This window comes from Lemur catta, chromosome 20, assembly GCF_020740605.2.
Source record: "Lemur catta isolate mLemCat1 chromosome 20, mLemCat1.pri, whole genome shotgun sequence".
Classification (NCBI taxonomy): domain Eukaryota; kingdom Metazoa; phylum Chordata; class Mammalia; order Primates; family Lemuridae; genus Lemur; species Lemur catta.
The window spans coordinates 18746127-18767864 of NC_059147.1; the positions used below are offsets into that span (position 1 = coordinate 18746127).

At 49.7% G+C, this 21738-nt stretch overlaps 1 protein-coding gene, 2 non-coding genes and 1 pseudogene across 3 annotated transcripts in view; all 4 read right to left on the reverse strand.

The window, feature by feature from the left end:
* Positions 1-12047, reverse strand: part of ST3GAL2 (ST3 beta-galactoside alpha-2,3-sialyltransferase 2) — a 44416-nt gene extending 32369 nt beyond the window's left edge. Inside the window, exon 1 of the mRNA XM_045533977.1 lies at positions 11972-12047. The gene's annotated coding sequence lies outside the window, so the exon portion shown is untranslated. The remainder of the gene's footprint in view (positions 1-11971) is intronic.
* LOC123625562 lies at positions 2800-2935 on the reverse strand. Its single transcript, XR_006730568.1, has one exon. It is a non-coding gene; the product is annotated as a U4 spliceosomal RNA (small nuclear RNA).
* Positions 12048-18938: 6891 nt separating the features above from the next.
* Positions 18939-19209, reverse strand: LOC123625088 (annotated as a pseudogene).
* A 179-nt stretch (positions 19210-19388) lies between these two features.
* Positions 19389-19493, reverse strand: LOC123625567. Its single transcript, XR_006730573.1, has one exon. It is a non-coding gene; the product is annotated as a U6 spliceosomal RNA (small nuclear RNA).
* Positions 19494-21738: the final 2245 nt, after the last annotated feature.

A 21738-nucleotide genomic window follows, 5' to 3' on the forward strand; every position in this document is an offset into this window, starting at 1 on the left:
CTGGCCAAGATGATATCTACCCACAACACTCACTTCTGTTGTCAACCTTGGGGGACATGGCAGGGAGGGATACACAGACCTCGCCCAGGGTGTTATCCTTACCATATCTATCTCAGGGTTACAAGGGCAGTGCCAACACGACAGTGCTGTGGAGGACTTGGACTGTGCAGGGGTAATTTGCGGCTGTGAGGAGGAGGGACCCAGGGTCTACCTTCGAGCCCTTTGCCTTCCTTTGTGAAGCTGGACCACCTCCACCCCAACATGTACCTGTGAGTTAACATTTTACAGTGAACCGTGGAGCAATCCCAAAGGACCCTGATACCAGGACAGGCTCTGCTATTCAACAGTTGTGTGTCTTTGGGTAAATCATACCTCTCTGGGCCTCAGGTCCTCTATCGGAAAAATGAGCATGACGATACCTGCCCTACTTAACCTCACACTCTCCCCGAAAAGACTAAATAAGCAATGACTGTAGGCCATGAAGGGCTGTATACCCAAGTAACATCAGTGAGTTCAGCCTTACGGAGAGGAAGGAGGCAGGCATGACAAACACCGCGGCTAAGCCTAAGGCAACCAGGGCTCTGACCCAGGCTGGGAGACCAGTTAGGACCCGGCCCCAGGCAGAAACAGGCAGACCAGGGCACTCTGAGCACCAAGCAGGAGGGGCAGACCCAGCACACAAGTCAGTGTGGGCTGGCAGAGTTCAAGAACGAACTGGCTGTCAGCAAATATCTGCGTGAGGGAGAGGGTCAGAACACAAGGGGAATTCAGCATGAAATACAGAAGAGCCCCACCTCGCTCCCCGAGAACCTCGCTGGTGAGAAAGGCCCCAAAGCTCCCAGGACCTCCAGCATCTTGTTAATATGTAACTCCACACTCTCAAACAGCCCAAAGCCCCTCACAGGGACAGCACTCCTTTTCTGGACCAGAGGCCCCAGCAAAGTGACTTACCCAAGGCAAGAACCCTGTCTAAGATTGAACTTGAGGTCTCCTCTGGCTAAGTCAGAGGCTCGAAGCCCAGAGCACACTGCTGAGCTCTTACTACAACATCTCCCTGCTGGCTCTGCCAAGCTGGGTCAAATATCCGCATCCTCACAAATAGGAGGTGATGGGAAACTGAGTCCAGAAAAGAGTTATTTTTGTTTTTCTGGACTTGAAACTGGCACCTCTGTCCTGGGCATTCTCTTCCAAAGGAGAAAACAGAGGGGCACAACTCTCTCCAGCAGAAAGGCCCCAACATAATCCGGAAAACACAGCAGCACTACAGCTATATCCTGGTCTGGGCGCCAGCAAAAAACAGCACAGCAGGAGGCTAGACATGCAGAAAGCTGAGATGACATGGGAGACAGAAGGTGGAGGGCGGCAGCCCCAGCAGAACTCGGACGGAGTTGGGCCAATGCCCCCTCTGTTTACCGGGGCCTGGCTGAAGCCACAGTGAGTGAGGGTCTGCGTTTCAGACAGAGCCTTTCATAACACCAGCTTTCATGCAGATCACCCTGGGCCACAGGAGGAAAGGACCATTTGCCACAACCTGCCTGTGTCAGCTGATTCAGTGCGGGGAATGAGTCGCCTGTCATAGATGGGGAGCCGGGGCAAGGAAGGGGCTCCTCTCTAAAAGCTGGCACTTCATGCTGGAAAGAGCCCCCAACCTATAGGTTAGACAATCTGGGTTCTGGTCTCAGTTCTTCTACCTACTAGTCTGGGGATTTGGGCAAATTTCTCAACCTCCACTTCCTGATCAGTAAATGGAATGACTCGATTCTAAGTTCCATTCTACACTGTAGCATTCAGATTTTGACAAGGTAAATTAATAAATGTAATAAACCCTTATTAGTTTATTTACAGTGGTGTTGCTTGACATATAGGTCAGGCCACAAAGCTACCGCAAGTTGTCCGTGGGTCCAAATGCACACCTGACGCTGCTTCAATTCATGACATCTTTATAGTGAATGACAACCCCCTTTGGAGACCCACCTCTCCCCAAACTGCCATCCCTGTGCCCTGGCTTGGCCAATCAGAGCACCAAATGCAACCAGGCACAGTGCATGACCCAGGGTTGGGCATGGCCCCCGATTCAGAGTGAACCCAGGACTCCTGTGCGCATCCTGGGAAGAGACACTGAGAGGACGGAGGCCTGGACAGATGGCGGGTGCCTCCTACACGGAGGAACTCAGAGCGGGTCATCTTCCCTGCACCAGGCCAGTCATGCCCTCGGGCATGTAAGTCAAAGGATTCCCTCCGTCAAAGTTGGATTTGTAGCCTTTGTAATTGAAGAAGTCCATCTGATAACAATCTTGCACAGATGGACGACCATTTTCTGTTTCATCTGAAAGAACTTTAAAAAGCAACTTGCCGTATCATGCACAAGTGCTGCCCTGAACCTTCCCCGGAAACCCCTGTCCTTGACAAATCAACCCAGCTCAGACGCCCACAGGAGCAGAAGTGGCTGACATTCTGGGATTCCTGGCAGTGCCTCAGTTCTGGCCAGGACCCAAGTCCTTCTCCAGCCAGGTGCGCTGCCCAGACGTGCAGACGGTGAGGGAGGCCCTGATAGGTATGACCTCCCAGGGCGCCTGGGGTGAGCACTGCTCCCCACCCAGAGCCCCCAACCACAGGGAACCTCAGCAGAGGGGGGTGCCATGCCTTCCTTCTGCTGTCCAGCCATGCCCTGACCCAGCTGAAGTGGTCAGAGAAAGAGAACATGCCCCTGCACATGGAATGTAACAGGAAGTTAGGAACCCAGGTTCCATTCCTTGGATTTTGAAGGGAAGCCTTTCCAAAAGTGTTTCTCAACCCGTAAGAGTCATCCCTGGCTTAAATGATGCCAGACACTCCCCTGAAAATCAGACCCATCTATCCCACTTTTTTTTTTAATTAGCAATAATTGCATCTCGGATAAACCTCATTGGCTACGATACTGCCACTGCACAAAGCTATCCCACTAACTTCTGAATGCTACCCTTCGATGGTATACCTCTGAAGTACCCAAAAGTACCTCAAACTCAACCTGCCCCAAACCAAACTCTGGCATGATCTAAGCCCCTCAAACCGAGTCCTCTTTCTGTATTCCCAGTTTCTGGGAAAGGGAGCACCATCCATCTAACCCTGAAAGTGAAGAGTCATCTGTGACTCTCTCCTTCCGACAACTTCCCACAGCCAATTTATTACAAAACCCAACTGATTTTTACCACCTAAATCTCCCTCTAATCTATTTCTCTCCAGGTCTACAACCATCATTCTATTCAAGGAAATGTCATCTTTCACCTACAGTAGACTCCTAACTACTAGCCCCGTATCTACTCAAGAAACTTCCTCCAATTCTGTCTCCAGCAGAAGCCAAAGTGGTCTTCACACATGCAAATCCCATCAAATCTGCCTGTCCAACTCCTCCCAATAGAACAGCCAGAATTCCCAACGCTCTGATGCAAATGCGGGACTCCCCAACCCCCCATGTGGCCCCAGGTCTGGCTGGCTGAGCAGCAAGGTAACCCTGAGACCAAAATGGAACAGGAAGGTCTGGAATCACTGCTCAGTCCACAGCCCTGGCCCCACTCCTAGGGTAGCTCCAAATTCCTGGGTCAGGCTTAGAATCTGCTCAGTCTTGCCAGGTTTGCCCCCTCCCCCATTGTAGACCTCATCTAACCACAGATGGGAAAGAGAGCTGGTGGCCAGGCAGGGGAAGCCCGGCTGGGCTGAAGCCAGGGGCTGTGTATTTCAGGAAGAGGTGATAGAGCACCAGCAGCAGCACAACAGACTGCCAGTATCTGTGGGGCCGGCTGAGAGACGGCAGCTGTCTGGAGTATAAAACGCCAGGAGTCTACCTCTTCCCTCTTATCAGACTGCCCCCTGGCAGCCCGCAGCCAGTGAAGAACAGTCATTACAGCCCCTCCCACACTTCCTTCTGGCTGTGACCAGCCCAGCCAGGGGCTGCTGGAAACCTTCCTCCCTGCCAGGGTGAGGCTTGAGGCCCATCTCTCAGCCATCTCTCTACCCTACCCCTCCCTCTGGGGCATGATCCAAGAATCCTTATGCTCTGCTCAAACTGGTCTCCTCAAGGTCCCCAAACGTCCCCTGCCTTTTCAGTTCAGGCCTTCCCATCTCAGTATATGTGGCCTTTCCCTCACCACCTTCCTTCTGTTCTCTACTATGAGACCCGCCCCCGCCCCCTCCCAGGCAGGTTCTCAACTCCTAGCAGACATGAAACCCGTTTGTGCTGCTGCCCCGGCCCTCCCATGACCGGCCTGTGATTCCACTTCCCACCCAGCTTTGGGGAAAAATAAACTGCCTAGAGCAGAGCACAGGACATAGGCAGTGGGGGGAAACCTGGAACAGAAAACCACAGGAACCCTACAGAACAGTCACCCCAGGGCCTAAGTGGCAGCCACGTAAGAAGGGAGGAATGTGAGGAGAGACCAGATGGGTTTTCTGCCTGAACCCAGGACAGAGCCAGAGCAGGGGTGGGAGCCGGCAACAAGAACCACTTAGAATGGGGGAACCGAGAACAGCTCCCAGCTCCCAGGGCTGCAGGAGCCTAAATCCCCCAGAGAGATGCCAGAGCCGGCTGGCTGCTGTTTGATGCATCCAACAGGTTACGAGAAAGGTCAACCCAATCCTCACAGATGTCTGGACTGCGTGATGGCATCCGGGGCCCCCACACTACCTCCCCACGCGGGATGTGGTGCTCCTCTGCCGGTCAGATCGACCAGATGGTCTGAGAGTGAATCCCTGAGCAGCTTTCAGATTCTTTATTCACAGATGAGAACTCTGAGGCCCAGAGAGGGGCAGCAACTTGCCCTGGGTCACAAAACACCGAACCCCCTGCATGCACCCAACCAGACTGAGCCCGCAACTGTGAAAATCATTGGCCGCCCCCCCTCCCCGCTCCCGCCTCCACCCCAGCAAACAAGCCGCTTCCCCTGCAGAAAAGCCAAACAGCCCTGCCCTGAGGCTCCCGGCCCTCAGCCAGCCCAGGCCTCCACCTGGACCTCTTGGCTGCCAACACGGGGCCTGCCGGCTCCTCCCCTGGTCTGCACAGGGTGAATGGCAGGGTGTGCCCACATATCCAGGAGGGTAGGAACTACTAGAATTTACAGCATGGGTGGAAGACGACGCCCTCCAAGACACCTCACCCAGGTTTGAAGGGGGCAAGGAACACAGACAACTGGGTAATGCCACTTGACAGATTAAAACTCACACTCGTTCTAGAAGTCTGCCCACTGCTGCTTTAAGGACAAGAGTAAATTGCTTTTCAGGCACTGAGGAAAAGCTTTCATCAAACAGCTGCCACTTTGATCTTGGGCTGAACCTCCTGGACACGAACTCTTTACCTGCCCCCCAATTCACAGCATATTCCCGTCTAAGAGGCGCCAGTGTCGCCCGGCCCCTCCCCCGGGAGAGCCTAAACCGGGCCTCCACTCCTCTCCTTACCCCCTTCAGGTTCTCCCTTGTCAAGAACGATCCGCCCCCCTACCCCTGATACCTGGGGTCTCCCCTGAGCACTGCTAGAGGGCCCCAGAACCAGCCAAGGCCTAAACAGGGCGCAGGGAAATACCAAGCCCTCTGGGACAGCAAGGAGCAGAGAGAAGGACGACCCCCTGGAAACTCCCTCGCTGGGCAAACCCAACCAGGCCTCAGACTTCCCCCTAGGGAGGGAACGGAGGAGTCAGAGACTCTCGGGGGCTCTCCACACCTTGCCTGTCCCCCACAGCCACAGTCCCTTTTCTGGCACAGCCTAAGGAGTCCACACAGGCCCACAGAAACTTTCATTTCCTCCTGACACTCTGGTTCCAATTCACCGCCTGCGTCAAACGGCTGATATTGTGTCTTTAACGGAACTTGGGTCGGAATGAGGGTGGGGGGAAACCCACTATGGGGCAGGGGAGACTCAACATTCTACTAATTAATGTCCCTTTGCAAAGGAACCCTGCAAAGAAGGCAGGAAGGAGGGGGTGACAGTGGCGAGAACCCACCTCACCCCCACCATTCCTTTGGCTGTGTCCCTTCCCTCCAGCCACCTCCCATCCTGCCCTCCTAACGACCAGCCCCATCCCCTCTAAACTCCCTTTAGCCACAAAAATAAACAACTTGTTGATTTTTCCTCACCAGAGCAGCTCCCTCTAGACCAATTAGCTATTTGCCTTTGTTCCTGGTTCTCTTCCTCAGAAAGCTGCTGAACTGCCAAGGCTGGGAGGCTGTTGCCTGCATGCAGGGCAGGGGCTGACCATTTAGGAGAGAACAGGCAGAGCGGCCGAGGACTGCTCCACAGGTCCCTGGGTCATGCCATCACACCTCAGGGTCCCCCCCACCTCGAGCCCTGCGAAGCCACCCTCCAGGAGCAGGAGAGGCCTCTGTGCCTGAGCATGAATACCCCCCTGGAGGGGGAAGCCGGATTGAGGATCCCTTAAGTTTTTCAGTATCTGATACCAGAACTATGTGTATTATGCTAATATCATTATTGTGCAAATAAAAATTTAGCACTGATAGCAAAATAAAGAAACATGACATTTTTTTCTTTGGATTTCACTTGTTCCTTGTTCGCCTTATTGTTCCTGGTAGTGACCAGTGCATGCAGGGTAAAACAGCACATGTTTAAAGTGAGAGAAAGTTCTCTTTACTCCAGGAAGACGACCTTCTGCTCCGATAATCTGTGGGATAAAGTGCCCTCCAGCACAGCTCCTCTGCACCCACCTAGGAGGACCCCGTTCTCTCCCTCCCACCCTTTTCGGTAGGAGGAAACTCCCCGGGGGCTAGGCTAGAAATCGGGGTGGCCCCAAGCCCAGCCTATGCCCTGGAGCCCTCAGAGAGATCTGCAATGGCAGGAACACTCCACTGACAGTATGTTATAATCACAGTGATTTATAAATAAGCAACAAGAAGTACTCCAGCATGGCTGGTTAGGGACACAGGCAGGCGTCCCTGATGAGCACGACATAACCAGAGGAAAAGCCTGTTTGCCTCAGATAGCAGGCAAAGTTCAGACCCTCTCCTTGAGAAATGTCACTTGGAGATGTCTGCCCTAACAGCTAGCAAGGACTTACTGTAACAAGCATTCTGAGCAGAGCAGGAGGGAACCTAGGTCCCAGGGAGCTGGGCCAGGCCCTTTAGTCAGCCAGGGCTCAGGTGTGCCAGAACTTGGGGTGAGAGGGGCAGCTGGGCATGGGAACTGAGGACAGCAAAGAGGGAAGAAAGGGGAGGCCCACCCTTGGCTGCCTGTGGAGACGGAAAAGTGCTGAGCTGGCCCCAAACCCCAGTGGCTTGCAGGATGTAGAGGGCCTCGGGGACTTTGCAGCTCCACCTCCTCAGGGCTGAGGGCCCCAAACCTCAGGCAGCTCACCAGGACTGCGGGTGTGCTGTCAGCATCCCACACACGGCTCTGCTAAGGCAGGGACACACCAACTTCTGAAACTCTTCCTCCTCCTGACTGTCCCGTTTCGGCTAAAGGAACCAACCCTCCTCACCGGGCACTGAAATGCCCAGCCCGGCCACTCCAGTGTCTGTTCCAAAGACAGTATCTACTTTCACAGCCTCTAGACTCCGGCCCTCTTCTTCATTTCTACTGCCAGGTTCCAGCCTTCCTTACATCTCACCTGGATCCTACCTAGTTTTCCCGTGTCCTGCCTTCCTCCTCTCCCTGTCCCACTATGACCCAGCTGTGCCCTGCTGCCAGTCTGTCCCTGGTCTGACAGCAACTTGTCACACTGAAGTACCCTCTTCACCACCCCCTGCCAGTTCAAGTTCTTGTCTAGCACCTTTCAGGACTGAGCTCTTGTGGTGTCCGTTTCCTCTTCTTCTGGGGACTTTCGCTTTTCGATACCATCTAGGGGGACAGCCTACCATGCCACCAGCCCCTGCCTGGCCAAGGGAGGGAATACAGCCCCTGAGGCTGGCCAACCAGACATTTCCTCCCTGGCATGTGAATCTCAAGCAGTGGTGACAAAATTACTGAGAACAGCCTGAGCACATTCATTCTGGCGACAGTGGTAGCCCGAAGAGGTGACCTTTGGTTCCTCCAAAATCCTGTAAGGGACCTGGGTCCCGAATTATCCCTCTAATTCTGTAGTGCCTGTGGCCTTCCAAGAAACTCCTTTCTTGCCAAAGTTGGCCAACTTGTTGCTTGCAACCAAACAGAATTTCTCTTTACTTTCTAAATACATCCCCTACGCTCTAGCAGTCTAGCCAAAAGGGACAACTCCCTAACTGTGCCTTGTGACTGCCTCTCTTTGCACCCACTGGCCTGAACACCACTAGCTCGCAGGCACTGCTGGAACCCTACCCTTAAGACCCAGCCCAAATGCTTCTTCTGAGCCCTCTATATGGGGATGACTTCTACCTCCTTTAAACTTACAAGCCACCTGCTATCCTGTCAACCTTCCACTGTAGACATACTGGTGCACTTGTATCATCCCCCTGCCAGAGCACAGTGACTTGGTCATTGTTATCTCCTCCACAACACCCAGCAAAGTTTCAGGCTCAAAAAATTTCATCAGGCCGGGTGCAGTGGCTCATGCCTATAACCCTAGCACTTTGGGAGGCCAAGGCAGGAGGATCACTTGAGCCCAGGAGTTCAAGACCAGCCTAAGCAAGGCTCCCATCTCTACAAACAATATAAAAATTAGCCAAGGGTGGTGGCATGCACCTGTAGTCCCAGCTACTTGGGACGCTGAGGGAGGAGGATTGTGTGAGCCCAGGAGTTTGAGGTTGCAGTGAGCTATGATGATGCCACTATATTCTAGCCCAGGCAACAGAGTAAGACTCTGTCACCAAAAAAAAAAAAAAAAAAAAAAAAAAAATTCATCAGGCTTTTGGGGACAGACAACTCCAAAAGACAGTTACAAGTTTCCTGGGCAAGACAGCAGGGACTAAGAGTCGAACTAAGAGCATGGGGTATATGTCAGAAAGACCTGAGGTCAATACCAGATCCTCCTACTAGCTGTCTGGCTTTGGGCAAGTCTCGTAAGTTCTATAAGACTCAGTTATTCATCCACCAAATAGTAACAACAATGTCAACATTGCAATGTTGCTGTGAGGACTAACACCTGAGAACACCTAGCACGGTGCCTGGCCAGTAGGAAGCACTCAAGGAACAGCAGCCATTATTTGAGCTGTTAGTAGCAACTGGCTTAGCAGACACTCAGTCCAGGAGTTAGAATCAGTAGTCCAGGGGTCTGTGTGACACACAAAATCTCCCTCTGTTCCTCAGTAACCCTACCTGGGTCTGTGTCTGCCTTATATAAACCTCCCATAAGACAACAGATGGAAAGTGATGCCTGCTGCTTTTCTCAATTTCAGAGATTCCGGCCATCCTGTCCAGTGTGCAGCCACGGCAGGACTTTGCCTGGCAGGCACCCCAACTCGCTCAGTCTGGGAGACAGGCCCAGGGCACATGGGGGCCCCGCTCGGTATTTGCTTCACTATGTCCATGCCGCCACCCTCTCCCAAAGCCCTGGTTCCTAGACGTCCTGCTTGGTCATGGGGCCCTCCTTCAAAGAACCATGGGGAGTGTCTGCCATGTGGTTACAGCAAGACTGGCAGCTCAGGCACCTCAAGTCACCCCATCATTAAGGTACTCAACCCTGGACAGCATCAGAATGAAAGAAAAGGCCAAACCAGTGCAACTGCCAGAACAGCCTGGGTGGAGAAGGTGGAAGGAAGTGACTCTTAAGACTTTACATCTGCCTGGATTAATCTCCCAAGCAACTCTAACGGCCCCAAATCAGTGGTTCTCAAAGTGTTAGCCCCAAGGAACTGGGTAGAGATGCGAGTTATAAGCCCCACCCAGACTGACTGATCAGAAAACTCTGGGAGTGGGGCCCAGCCATCTGCTTTAATCAGCTCTCCAGGGGATTCTGACGCCGGTCAAGTATGAAGAACCCTACCCTAAACTTTAACCGTAAGACCCTCTGCTTTCACTCAAACATATACTGAACACCTACTATGTGCCAAGGACTGAGAGGGACAGTGGCATTTCAGAAATGAGTACGCACATGAAGAAGATCCACAAAATCAAGTACACAAATGCTGCCAAAACAAGGCAGGATGTGGTATAGAAGAATCTGTTCCCCACCTCTCTCCCCAGACCCCACCCTTCAGACCTTCTCTTGCCATGAAAAGAGAACACTAGCTCTGGGAAAGCCAAACTGCCTCACTTCCCCTCACCGCCAGTCCTGGTATTTCAGACCCCTCAATCCCAGGTGGCCTTCTCAAGAACAGGGATCCTCATGGGAAACGCTCCCCTGAGGCCACACCCAGTGGCTCTTAGGGGCTTTGACAGGGCTCTATGTGGGATTTGGGCCTCAGCATGCCCCAGCACATCACAACAACGCACTCCCGCGCAGGGGCACTCCCACGGGCACCTGGTGAGCTCACACGCCAGTGTGCAGATGCAGACGTGAACACGTGCACAGAGAGTTGGCCCCCTGGCCTCCCTTCCTCCATTCTCAAGTTACAAGGTTAAAAGCATCCAATTCACAGCCAAGGGGGAGTCAGGGGGAGGGGGTGCTGAAGCAGGGAACCATCTGGTTCAGATCAAGATTGCTCATTCAGGAACCCACAGAACTCCTGGAGCCTCCCGTCCCTTCCTCCACCCTTCCCACTGGGAAACTGGGGATTGGGGTGGAAAGGGCTGACCCCAAAAAAATAATCTGAAGGAAGACGACAAACAAAAAATTGAATTATACAGGCAAGTCTGTGCCACCTCTCTGAGCCTCCGTTCCCTAGTCCCCTCAGATCCTGAGCACCATGTCTAAACTTGAGATCACCACCTACAGACACTGTGCCTTCCTCCACGAAGAGCTCAGAGCAACTCCTTCCCTGAAAGGGCAACCCCCTCCAAAGTTAGCAGCAGAAGCAAGATGAGGCTTAGGGGTGTGGTCTCCCAGAGTTCTCTTATGCCACCATCTCCCTAAAGGTAGGCGATGGAGCCCACCAGGCATAATAACAGGAAGGGATGGCCAACCAGCTGCCAGACATCCCTCCCAAACACAGGGCGGGAGCGTGAGTTACTGGCTAGGAATGACTTTCCCAGAGGCCTCAGAGTGCCTGAACCCCTCTCAGTGGCTTTGGCTGAAAGAGGCTGCACCTCTCTTTCCACGACCAACACCTGTCTCTCCCTTTTCCCCAGCACCACCGTAGCCTCTGTTCTCTGGTCCTTTACACAGCTGTAAAGCAGGAGGCAAGATGAGAAATGCATGCAGCTGGCAAGAAATCGAAATCGAAAGGCTAACTTGAGCAAGCAAGGGTGGGTGACTCCTGTACAGGCAGAGAGGGCCAGGAGTGGGATATTCGCAGGAGGAGGGGAAGGAGAAGTGGTAGAAAAGCTAAAGGGGAGACTAAAGTGAGCTCAGCTCAAGCGGCAGCAGGGGTGGGAAGTTTGGTCCAGTCACAGGGGAATGACTGGGGACAAGAAGTGACTCTTCTGTTCCAAAGCACGGGAGGAACAGGAGGGACGAGGCTCAGGCCAGCCACCACAGGACTAGCGCACTGGCCATTTCTGGCTCATGCCATGCCTCAGTTTCTCCAAAGTGGGAAGGAGGTCAAGCTGGGAGAACTGGGACACGGGGTGGCCAGGGGAAAGAGGTGAGAGGTGCTGATGTTTCAGCCAGCCTCTAGCAAGAGAGGGGCGGCGGACTCCAGGTAAAGCAGAGGCCGGGAGCGCCCAGGGGGCTGGGGGTACGAACTAGGCAGTGGACTGGAAGTCGGGACCGGGGGCTGCCAGCAAGCAGTAGAATAGGAGCGCCAGGATGGCTGGGAGCGGCTGGACGTGCACGGCAGAAGGCGGGGATCCGATCGAGGCCAACGCAGGCGGACCCCCGCCCACGCGGGAGGGTCCAGCGCCCGACCCGGGGGAAGTTGCTGGGCTGGACCGGGCCGGTCTGGGCCGCGGGGCCGAGCCAGCGCCCGCGCAGAGGAGGGTTGGGGCAGCCCCGGGCCCGGGGCGCTCCGCATCCCGCCCGCCCGCATCCCGCCCGCGCACCTCAGTCAGCGCCGGGCGCCGCGCGGGCCATGCTCGCCGCTCCTGCTCCTGCCGCCTCCGCCCGCGCAGAAAGCCGCCGCCGCCGCCGCCGCCTGCGTCCGGACCCGTTAGCTCCGCGGCGCTCTCGTCCGCCCGCCGTGGGCTAGTCCCGCCCCAGCCTGGCCCAGCCCTCCTCGGGAGCCGCCGCCGCCGCCTCAGCCCGGCCCCTCCCCCCACCCGGCCCGGCTGGAAGCGAAGGGTGGGGGGAAGGGGGCGGCTGCCCCCTCCCCAGTCGCATGCTCCCCTCCTCTCCGCCCTCCGCCTCCCGCACGTGCGCGGGCATGCTGGGATATGAAGTCCGGCCGGCGCCGGGCCGCGACGGGCGCCCCACGCGCCGGACTACCTCTCCCAGGAGGCGGCGCGCGCCCGCGCTAGGGATCGTGGGCTTTGTAGTTCTGCCGGGGCTCGCGGGGGGGGTCTACCGCGCAAGGCGGCGGGGCGAAGAAGGGCGATAGGAAAGCTCCGTTTGCAAAAGGCAGGGCTCTGGCCGGCCGGAGCGGACGGCGTGGAGTCTGCGGTGCTCTGGGCCCGGGTTGCATACCTGCATCTTCAGGGAGGTGCACACTGGCCGAGGATGCCTCTCAGACGCGGTTGTGGCCAGCCGCTGCCAAGCCAGGCTAGAGGGGACTGTTCGCTCGCGCTCGCAAAGAGCCACGGCCTGGGGCCAGCTTGGCTTCACAGCCCGGCCCTGCGAGGCGGAGCTGTGGTGGGGCCGCTGCGCCCAGGCCCGAGGGGAGAGAGCTTCAGTCAGCCGCGTGGGCGTGGAGTTTGGCCTCCCCAGACTGCATGTTCCCCACCGGAGAAAAAGGGGCTGGGTGCCTGTGGGTTTCCTAGAGCCTTCACCCACCGGGGCACCTCATTCCGGACTCATTTAGATGCCCGGAGCTTCCTACTGTTTAGGACAAAATGCATGCATTTTAAATATTTTCCATATCTTCTCTTAGCTCATCCTTCCCCCAGCTTCCAAACCTAGGTCAAAACCTTTATGAAGCTCCAGGTGGACCACAGTTTCGCCCTCCTACTTCTTCCCAGCGGGTGGTAGGTCAGTGGTTCGCAAACTTTAGTGTGTATAGGGTTCTCCTGGAGAGGTTGTTCAAACACAGATTGCTGCCCCCCACCCGCAGCTTCTGGTTCTGTAGTTCCAGGTTGGTCCTAGAATTTGCAGTTCTAACAAGTTTCCAGGTGTTGCTGATGCTGCTGGTCTAGGGAACCTCTTTGTTAACAGCTGCTGTTGGTGTTTGTTGACTAGAATTCTGGTATTGTCTTTCAAGCATAGCCCTCCTTTGGGATAATTGTACCCTCTGCAGAGCCAGGCCGTGGAAGGCAGGACCCCAGTCCAATTTACCACAGGGATGATCTTTTTATTAATAATGGTAAGAAACAACAAGTCAGTGCACCCAGTAAAGGAAGATACTGTATAATGCACGGGGCCATCGGACTGAAAGGTGTTCCAGACCTTAGCCCTTGAAATTCCCCCTAAAGCAGGGAAGGTTTTTCTATTGTGAAGGAGGCAGCAGAGGTGCTACTGGTGCTGCTTGTGATATCGAACCCCTAGGACGAGGTCAGCTCAGTACAATCCGCTACCTCTGGGCGGGCTGTGACCTAAGACAGGCTGGGGGAGTGACAGATGCAGATGTAGATTCCTGGTTTGTCACTCTCAGAGGAGAGTGGCTCTCATTCCCACCCAGGTTGACCCTTCTTACTACCTATTATGCTGCTATTCTTGAAGCTACAAACTGCTGAAGAGGAAGCTTGATAAGCACCATCCTCAGGCAGGAACCCAAACTCCCAGCTGTAAGGCTACAAAGACTGTCTCTTTAACCAAACTCTACCCAAGCTCCCCTGAGCCCTCTTCTCAACAAAGCCTCAACCTTGGCCTATAAAAACTGCAGACTCTCAACACAAATGATTTCATCCACCTTCCTCCTTCCACATTAAAAGACTTATTAGTACATACTAACATAGCTTCTAACAGCTCAAGGCCACATCCCTAGAATGACCCTAGGTCCCCTTAAAGTGCCTGACTGAAAAAACTCAAGGCTGCCAAAAGAATTTGTTGTTTGTTTTAGCTAATACCTGACCATAGGCCCCTGACTATCTTATCTTTCTTTCTTTCTTTCTTTCTTTCTTTCTTTTCTTTTCTTTCTTTCTTTCTTTCTTTCTTTCTTTCTTTCTTTCTTTCTTTCTTTCTTTCTTTCTTTCTTTCTTTCTTTCCTTCTTTCCTTCTTTCTTTCCTTCCTTCCTTCCTTCCTTCCTTCCTTCCTTCCTTCCTTCCTTCCTTTCTTTCTTTCTTTCTTCTTTCCTCTTTCTCTTTCTTTCTTGAGACAGGGCCTCCTTCTGTCATCCAGGCAGCAGCGTAGTGGCACAATCATAGCTCACTATAGCTTCAAACTCCTGGGCTCCAGGGGAGTAGCTGGAACTACAGGTGCGCACCACCATGCCAGGCTAATTTTTAAAAAGTTTTTAGAGACAAGGGTCTCACAGGCTATACTACCCTTTCTTACAGCATTTACTTAAAAAAGCTTACAATTGCAAATCTTTCCTCTGATCCTTTGAGATGTATGTATGTCTCCTACAACTTCACAAGTGTCTTTCTCAAGGACCGGAAAGTCATTCTTTGCAAATGTCATGGCCCTGAAGGATAAGACCTCTGTGTCCCAGTCTATGTGGGAGGATAGAATACACAGCCCCATTGCAATTTTTCATGTCCCTGACCCCGCTTGCCACCTTCCCTACTGCTTCAGTCTCCCTTTAAAACACCCAGTCACCTCTGTACAAATCGAAGTTGGGTTCAGTTCATGCAGGACCCTCTTCCCTACTGTAGTATATTGCTAATTAAAATTTGTTCTTACCAGCTTTAACTAGTGTGTGGCTTTATCTTTGACAAAGTGGGTATCTACTCTGAGTCATAGGGGCCCAGACTCTAGCTCCTCCTCATCAAGGGTAAGAAGGCTGAATTAACTCTAGGTCCTTGGGCAAGTAGCCAAGTATTAGCAACTACCAGCGGCACGGGACCTTGACCGAGGTTGACTCAGGAAGCTTTTCTGTTTCCTTTAGAGTTGTGTCCCATCACAGGCCATGGGGGACTCAGTAATCTGCATGCAGTCCCATGCTCTGCCCTTAAATCAGCTTCCAGGCCCTTCTCACAAGGACTTTGCCTCTGCACCTAAGTCACATGCAATGGCAACATTCCCTGCCAGGTAGAAGTTAATTAATGAGCCTTTCTGAATTTACGTCCATCTCCCAAATCTCTGTTACAGATTATTCAGGAAGAATTAAAATTTTCCTGGGCAGGACAGAGAGACCGTTTCTATCCCTGAGTTCCAGCAAGAGTCCCCTGCCCCCCAACAGCCTCACTACCTCCAAATTAGATGTCCAGTTGGGTTCACCTATTTCCCCCTCCCAGTTGTGCTTTCTGGTCCTCTCCAGCCATCTAAATTCTGCCTTACTGTCCAAAGTCCATTTTGAGTTTTCTTTCTTCCAGAAGGTTCTCCCCAGATGCCTCAGCCCCGTGTGAACCTTGTATAGCACTCATATTTGTGTCATTCATTTAAAAGCCTAGCTTTGCTGGTGAACTGTCCAGTGTAAAAGAAGCATGTGGCTGATGAGAACACGGCTTTGGAGGCAGAGAGCTACTAAGCAGCAAAGCACAAGGAGGGGCTGGCTCCCTCCCTCCCTGGGCTTCTGTTTAAGGGACAGAAGCTCAAAGTCAGACCAAACTGGCAGATCCTACAAGCAGATGGTTTGTATGATCCAGAGCAAGTTACACAGTTATTTCATCTGTAAAATGGGAACAAGAAGAATACACCCTGCATTTTAGAGTTATAAAGATTAAATGAAAGAAATACCATGAGGCCGGGTGCAGTGGCTCACGCCTGTAATCCTAGCACTCTGGGAGGCTGAGGTGGGAGGATCGCTCAAGGTCAGGAGTTCAAGACCAGCCTGAGCAAGAGCGAGACCCCGCCTCTACTAAAAATAGAAAGAAATTATATGGACAGCTAAAAATATATATAGAAAAATTAGCCAGGCATGGTGGCGCATGCTTGTAGTCCCAGCTACTTGGGAGGCTGAGGCAGTAGGATTGTTTGAGCCCAGGAGTTTGAGGTTGCTGTGAGCTAAGCTGATGCCACAGCACTCTAGCCTGGGCAACAGAGTGAGACTCTGTCTCAAAAAAAGAAAAAAAAAAAAAAAGAAATACCATGATCTTGGATAGGAAGGATAGGAAGACTATCAAAAAGAAGTCAAGTTAATGTTAATCTGTCAACGTAATGTGATCCCAACACAAATACCAGCAGGTTTCTTTGTGTGAGGAGGGAGGGCTAGATAAATTGATTTAAAAATTCATTTGGAAAAATAAATAAGCAAGTCTAGCCAGGAAACTTTTGTTAAACTAAGATTAGTGAAGGTTGTTAGCCTTCTCAGATACTACGCGCATTATAAACCTATAGTTAAAAGAATGTGAGAGATTGATGGACTAGACCAGAAAGTCCAGAAATAAACTCAAATACTAATAGAAATTTGGCATATGGTAAAGATGCATTTCAAATAAGTGTGTGTGTGGTAGGGGGAGATTATGCTATAAATGGTATAAGGAACCATCTGCTAAAAAAATTAAGTTTACCCTGAATAAATTAATGGATCTAGGCAAAAATCACCAATGGCTACCAACATTATGAAAAATGAAGACACTGCCTTCGCTTGAAGAGATACAGATAACTGACTCCTGATGAAAGTATAATACATGATACTCTGATAGTGTTAAAAAAAAACACCCTAAATCTGACAACGACCTAGGTGCAGAGAATACAGATATCAGAGGAACATGTTAAGTGAAACCATGGGGATGCAGTCGTCAAAATTCAGTGATAAACTGTCCAGGACAAATGACCCAGTTTCTTTAATGAATACATTGCAATTTTTAAAAAAAGACATGGAGAGGAATCTGTAAACTAAAAAAGACATACCAGCTAATTGCAATATATGAACTTTGAAAAACTGTGAAGGTATATGAGAATAGGGGAAATTGAACACTAACTGACTCTTGGCTATTAAGCAATCATTAGTTTAGGTGTACTAATGGTGTTATGGTTAGTTTCTTTTTAAAGAGTCCTCATTTAGTGATATATACTGAAATAATATTTATGGAATGATAAAATGTCTGGAGTTTACTTCAAAATAACCCAGGGTTCAGGTGTCAGTATAGATACAAGTTTGGTTAAATTGATAATTGTAGAAGCAGGAAGATGATGGTTACCCGGCGTTCATTATAACATTTTTTTCCACCTTGGGATGTGTTTGAAGTTTTCCGTAATAAAATGATTTTTTTTTTTGAAAAGTTTCAGTCAGGTCTCTACCTCATACCTAGCTAAAAAGCAAAAACAACAACAAAAACCAACTCAGTAGGAAAATGGAAGAAATTTTGCAATTTTTATCAGAGACAAAGGGCTAATACAAAGTGTTTCAGCAAATCTGCAAGGAAATGACCAAGAAACCAACAGGAAATGCACAATCATAAAGTATTTGTCCTCTTGTTACTGGCTTATTTGACTTAGCATAATGTCCTCAAGGTCCATCTATATTGTAGCATATGTCAGCATTTCCAGCTGTGGGGTGGTACATGCCTGTACTCCCAGCTGCTTGGGAGGTTGAGGTGGGAGGATCACTGGAAGCGGGGAGTTTGAGACCAGCCTAGGCAACATAGTGAGACTCCCACCTCTAAAAATAAATACATAATTACAAAAAGAATTCTTGGCTGGGTGCAGTGGCTCACACCTGTAATCCTAGCACTCTGGGAGGCTGAGGTGGGAGGATCGTTTGAACTCAGGAGTTCAAGACCAGCCTGAGCAAGAGCGAGACCCCGTCTCTACTAAAAAAAAAAAAGAAAGAAATTAGCTGGACAACTAAAAATATATATAGAAAAAATTAGCCGGGCATGGTGGCGCATGCCTGTAGTCCCAGCTACTCGGGAGGCTGAGGCAGTTGGATGGCTTGAGCCCAGGAGTTTGAGGTTGCTGTGAGCTAGGTTGATGCCACAGCACTCTAGCCCGGGCAACAGAGTGAGACTCTGTCTCAAAAAAAAAATTTTTTTTCTTTCTTTCCTTTTTTTTTTTTTTTGTAGAATAGGGGTCTCACTCTGTTGCCTGGGCTAGTCTCAAACTTCTGGGCTCAAGCAATCCTCCCACCTCGGCCTCCCAAAATTCTGGGATTACAGAAAACCAACCCAGAATTTCCTTTCTTTAAGGGTGAATAATATTCTATTATATGTACATTCCACATTTTCTTTATCCATTCATCTGTCAAGTCAATTATGAGTTGCTTCCACCTCTTGGCTATTTCGAATAATATTGCTATGAATGTGGCCATTCAAATAACTCTTCGAGTTCCCACTTTCAATTCTTTTGGGTGTATACCTAGAAGTGAAATCGTGGAATTGCTCGATCATATGGTAATTTTTTTTTCTTGGCACATAATCAAAACTTTATTAAAAAATGGACACCATTGAACCCTGGGTACCAAAGTTGTCAAAAGACAAAAAACAAAACAGGCTGGGTTTGGTGTCTCACACCTGTAATCCTAGCACTTTAGGAGGCTGAGGCAGGAGGATCACTGGAGGCCAGGAGTTTGAGGTTGCAGTGAGCTAGCTATGATGACACCACTGCACTCTAGCCTGGGCAACAGAGAAAGACTATCTCAAAAAAAAAAAAAAAAAAGGAAAGAAAAAGAAGCAAACAACAACAAAGAGATAATTGTTGTATACATTATAAAATCAAACATAATTATATTATCTTGGTAGATTAACTAGAATTATTGCATTTATGACAAGACATTCTGTGAGAGGACACAAATTCAGGAAGTTGTATGGATCATTTGTTTTGCTTTTTTAAATTTTTTATTTTATTTTATTATTTTATTTATTTTTTAAAGTGATTCAGTGGTAAAAGTCATAACATTCGTGTTGTTTTCTTCTAAATGTACACTCTCTGTGCATCTGGCCTTTCCTCCCACAGGCTGGTACAACAAGGCTGAGCAACCTACACAAACAACCACTGAGCAATGCTGAAAACTATGGTAATCTTGTGGCAGCCTGGACATTTTACACCCATAAAACAAGACTTTGGACTTTGAACTAGCCATTTCTTTTTATGTTTTTTCTTTTCCTCTTCCAAGGATGAATGTAGTAAATCTCTAGTCAAAGGCATGTTGATCCTTTCACAAGGCCTTTCTGTCCAGACCTGGTAACTCATTTTTTTTTTGGAAACAGGGTCTCGCTCTGTCTCCCAGGCTGGAGTGCAGTGGTGTGATCATAGCTCACCGCAGCCTCTAACTCCTGGCCTCAAGCCATCCTCATGTGTCGGCCTCCCAAAGTGCTAGGATTTTTAAAAGTATGAAATGGTTCACAAATTTTCGTGTCATCCTTGTGCAGGGGCCATGCTAATCTTCTCTGTATCATTCCAGTTTAATTACATTGCTGCTGAAACAAGCACCAGACCTGGTAATTCTATTTTTAATTTTTTGAGGAACTGCCATACTGTTTTCCATAGCTGCTGCACCATTTTCCAATCCTACCAACAGGGCACAAGGGTTCCATTTTCTCTACATCTTCACTAATGCTTGTTATTTTCTCAGAGCATCACTTTTTTTTTTTTTTTTGAGACAGTTTTGCTGTGTCGCCTGGGCTAGAGTGCCATGGCATCAGCCTAGCTCCCAGCAACCTCAAACTCCTGATCTCAAGCAATACTCCTGCTTCAACTCCCAAGTAGCTGGGACTACAGGGGCGTGCCACCATGCCCAGCTAATTTTTTCTATCTTTTTTTTAGTTGCCCAGCTAATTTTTTTTCTATTTTTCAGTAGAGATGAGGTCTTGCTCTTGTTGAAGCTGGTCTTGAACTCCTGAGCTCAAGCGATTCTCCTCCCAGAGGTCTAGGATTACAGGCATGAGCCACCGTGTCCAGCAGAGCATCACTCTTAATAAAAGAAATGCAAATGAAAATCACACTGAGATATCATTTCTCTCCTATCAGATTGGCCAAGATCAAAATGCTTGATAACTATCTTGGCAAGAGTGTGGGGAAGAGGCATGCTGCTAGTGTAACTGGAAATCTGCATGACCTCTACAAAGAGCAACTTGGTAATATTTTCAAAATTACAAATGCACAAACCATTTGACCTAGCAATTTTTCTTCGAACAAAGTATCCTATTTGCACATGTTCAAAGTTTCATATACAGATTGACGCTTGTTGCAATACTGTAAGTGCAAGATTAAAAATGATCTAAATGTTGGCCGGAGCAGTGGCTCACACCTGTAATTCCAGCACTTTGGGAGGCCAAGGCTGGAGGGTCGCTTGAACCCAGGAGTTCCAGACCAGTCTGGACAACACAGTGAGACCCCATCTTTACGAAAAATTTAAAAATTAGCCAGGCATGGTGGCGAATACCTGTAGTACTACCTACTTGGGAGGCTGAGGTGGGAAGATCACTTGAGCCCAGGAGTTCAAGGTTGCAGTGAGCTGTGATCACGCCACTGCACTCCAGCCTGGGCGACAGAGCTAGACCCTGTCTCCGAAAACCCCCTCAAAACAAAAAAAAAAAAACCCTAAATGTTGATACAAATTAAAATGAAAAGAATGAGGCTGGTCCAAAGGCAGTGAGTTATCTCAATTTAATGTTCACAGTCAGTTACAGACTGACTGTTTTACTCTATACCTACTTCTCACTACTGCACTTGACTAGTCTTAAAAAAAAATGAAATGGATGGAATTGAGGAAGCTTTACTTGATGGGGTCTTTTGTTATCATGATTTCACTAGATACTAAACTATTGGAAAGGAGGGAACTGGCTTTTGTAGGTCCAAACAGAACTTCAAGAAATATTGGTTAAATTAATGAAGTTATTTCTTAGCCTTTGGCAGAACTGAATTGACAGGCAGCTGAGGGATGTTAAGTGGGTCGTCCAAGGTCATCCATATAGAGCGTGCACTACCTCTCCCTTACGTGCAAAGCACAGTGGTTGGCACTGTGAAATATGCTGAAAATGAAGACCTGGACCCTACCTTGTGAGAGCTTGAGATCTAGTTAACCGTTCTGGCAGACATTAAAAATATCAACATAAGTGAAAGCTAAAAAAAAGTTGATCTCCAAAAGTAAAAAGTAGAACAGAGGATACTAGAGGCTGGGAAGGGTAGGGGGAAAGGAGGGATAGGGAGAGATTTGTTAAGGGATTCCAATTACTGCTAGTTAGGAGGAATAAGTTATAGTGTTTTGTATCACTGTAAGATAACTATAGTTAGCATTATAATATTATATAGTTTCAAATAGCTAGGAGAATATTAAATGTCCCCAACACAAAGAAATGATAAATGTTTGAGATGATGGATTTACTGATTACTCTGATCTGATCACTATATATTATATGTACTGAAACATCATTATATACCCCATTCATATATACAATCATTGTATCAATTAAAAAAAATTTTTTCTCTTTTTGAGACAGAGCCTCGCTTTGTTCCCCAGGCTAGAGTGAGTGCTGTGGCGTCAGCCTAGCTCACAGCAACATCAGACTCCTTGGCTTAAGCGATCCTACTGCCTCAGCCTCCCGAGTAGCTGGGACAACAGACATGTGCCACTATGCCCGGCTAATTTTTTCTATATATATTTTTAGTTGGCCATATAATTTCTTTCTATTTTTAGTAGAGATAGGGGTCTCACTCTTCCTCAGTCTGGTCTCG